Here is a 3,003-nt window from a genome sequence, read left to right as displayed (position 1 = left end):
ATTTTGGGTTGGATTTCTGTATTCTTGATGCTGAGATTCAATCCATATTGAAGTCTGTAGTCTTTGATCTTCTCCAGCAAGCATTTCAAATCCTCCTAATTTTCAGCAAGCAACCTCAGAGAACTAAAAATTAGTCCCACCAATATTTTGGAAAGTAATCTGCCTGATTAATCAACTGGAGAGGGAAAGAGTGAGTTTTTCTTTGTCTTGCTGCAAAAATACACACGTAGAAAACATTATTCAATGAGCAAAAACTATTTCCAGTCACTAACAAGTTTCTTAGTAGAAAACTATGGCAATTTTCTCAGCTCTCTGCAACTTTTTTTGAACATTAAATGTTACGCTATACTTATTAAATAGTTTGAATATGGTCATCTAATTACATAATTAGGGAGCTATGGTGGCCTAGAGGTAAGAAGCTGTGCTTCCACACTGAAGGCATGTGGTTCAAATCCATCAATTGCTCTGTAGAAGAAAGATGGGCAAGATGAACAATTAACTACCTTTGAAAACCCACTGGAGAGTCAGTTATGGGCTGGTTCTGACTCAACTGTACACAACAATTAAGAAATCATTCCATTCAAACACTTAACTACTATAAAATTTGTTGTTGCTAGGTGCCATTGAGTCAAGTATGACTTGAAGAGACCCTAAAAACAACAGATCTGAGCCCGATGCTATCCTGTGCCATCCTCACAGTCTCTGACCACTCAAACTCATTGCTTTAGTCATTTTGTCAATCCATCTGGTTGAAGGTCTTCCTTTTTTTTTTTTCTTTAGTGACTCTCCACCTTTCCAAGAATGATGTTCTTCTCCAAGGAACATCCTAGCCGCATGCCCAAAATATATGATATGAAGCATCATCACTTTTGCCTCCACGAAGCATTCTGGCTGCATCTTCAATACATAACTGTTTGGGGGTTGTTTTGGCTTTGTTTCCCCCCCCCCAACAGTCTGTAGGATATTTAGCACTCTTCTCCAACACCCCAGTTGCAAGGTATCAGTTGTTCATAATCCTTACTCATTGTCCAGATTTCAGATGCTTAGCAAGAGATTTATTTAAAGGACCATGGTTTGAATCAAACACACTTTAATCTTCAAACTGACATTTACTGAGGAGGAGCCTCAGTAATTTGGAAAGGTCTCTGACAGCAGACTTGCCCAATGCAATATATTTACTGATTTTTCTGACTGCTGGTACCAAAGGGTGTTGATTATGGAAACAAGTAAGATGAAATCATTGAGCTGGGGGGGGAGGGTGTGGGCAGGGAGAAAAGTGCAACAATGAATGATTGGAAACCCTAAGTCTCTGTGAACTTTCATTAAAATTAATTTTTTAAAATATTTTTAAAAGATGAAATCATTGACAATTTCAATCATTTCTCATCTATCATGATGGTGTATATTAGTTCAGTGGTAAGAATCTTTGTTTTCCTGACATTGAGATGCAATTCATATTGAAGGTTGCATTCCTTGATCTTCTGCAACAAGTGCTTCAAGCCCTCTTCACTTTCAGCAAGCAAGGTTGTATCATCTGCAAAACTCAGGTCATTGATGAGTCTCCCTCTAATCCTGATGCCACACTCCTCCACATTACCCCAGATACTGTGTCAATCCATCTCATCCAGAGTCTTCCTCTCCTGCACTGTCCCTCCACCCCTCCGCATGATGTCCATCGCCAGGGAGTTGTCCTTCCTGGCCACAAGCCCAAAGTATGTAAGTGGAGCTTCAAAATCCTTACCTCGAATCAACAGCCTAGTTTCACTCTCTCCAGGCTAAACCTGTTTGCTCTCTTGGCAATCCATGGTATGTTCAATGTTCTTCTCCAACACCACAACTCAAAGGTATCAATTCTTCTTCTGTCATCTTTGGTCATTGTCCAGATTTCTGATGCAAAGCAAGTAATTGTGAAGATCATGGCGGGGATCAGGCTTATCTTGTTCTACATATTGACATAGTTGCTCTTTAGCACTTTTGAGAGGTCCCTCACAGGAGCTTTCTCCAGAGCAATTCATCTTTTATTTCCTGACTGCTGGTGCCAAGAGTGTTGATTGTGGAGCCAAGCAAGCTGTAACTGTTAACAACCTCAATCTTTTCTCCATCCATCATAGTGCTGCCAATTGGCCTAGTGGTGAGAATCTTTGTCTTCTTAATGTTGAGCTTCAACCTATATTGGAGACTACAGTCTTTGACCTACTGCAGTGCTTCAGGTCCTCAGTTTCAGCAAGCAAGGTTGTGTCATCTGCAAAATTCAGGTTGTTGATCAGATTTCCTCCTCTTGATGCCACATTACTCTTCATGTAGCCCTGTTTCCCGAATGATCTGATCCACATATAAGTTGAAAATAAATGAAGATGCGACACATTCCTGATGCATCCCTTTCCTGATAATAACCATGCAGTGTTTCCTTGCTCTGTACTGAGGAGTACTTCCTGGTCCAAGTATAGGTTTTGCATGAGCACAGCCAAGTGTTCTGGGAGTCCCATTCTTCTCCAGGGTAGCCACAATCTGTTGTGATCCACATAATTAAATGCCTTTTCAAGTCAATTAAACACAGACAGACATTCCTCTGATATTACTTGCTTTCAGCTAGGATCCATCTGACATTGACAATAGTGTCTTTGGTGCCAGGGCCTCTTCTAAAGTCAGTCTATATTTCTAGTAGTTCTCTGTATGATGTACTGTTCCCATCATTTTGGATAATTTGCAGAAGGATTTTTCTTACATGTGGTACCAGTGATATTGTTCAACAATTTCCACACTCTGGTGGGTCATCCTTTTTTGGAATGGGAACAACAAATATGGATCTCTTTCAGTCAGTTGGTCAGCCAGTGGCCCTCCAGATTTCTTGGCACGCTTGATGAGCACATCCAGGTCAATACATCATTATCACTGAGGGCAAACACAAAAGATGGAAGGCGAATACGCCGTCCCCTTTTCCTTATGACTCAGGGTGAAGTCTCTCTCAGGGAGGAGTGATAGGGAATGGCAAAGGACACACTG

This window comes from Elephantulus edwardii, unplaced genomic scaffold (assembly GCF_000299155.1).
Source record: "Elephantulus edwardii isolate Elephantulus edwardi_28Jun2011 unplaced genomic scaffold, EleEdw1.0 scaffold00194, whole genome shotgun sequence".
Classification (NCBI taxonomy): Eukaryota; Metazoa; Chordata; class Mammalia; order Macroscelidea; family Macroscelididae; genus Elephantulus; species Elephantulus edwardii.
Note: the sequence above shows the minus strand (reverse complement) of the source record.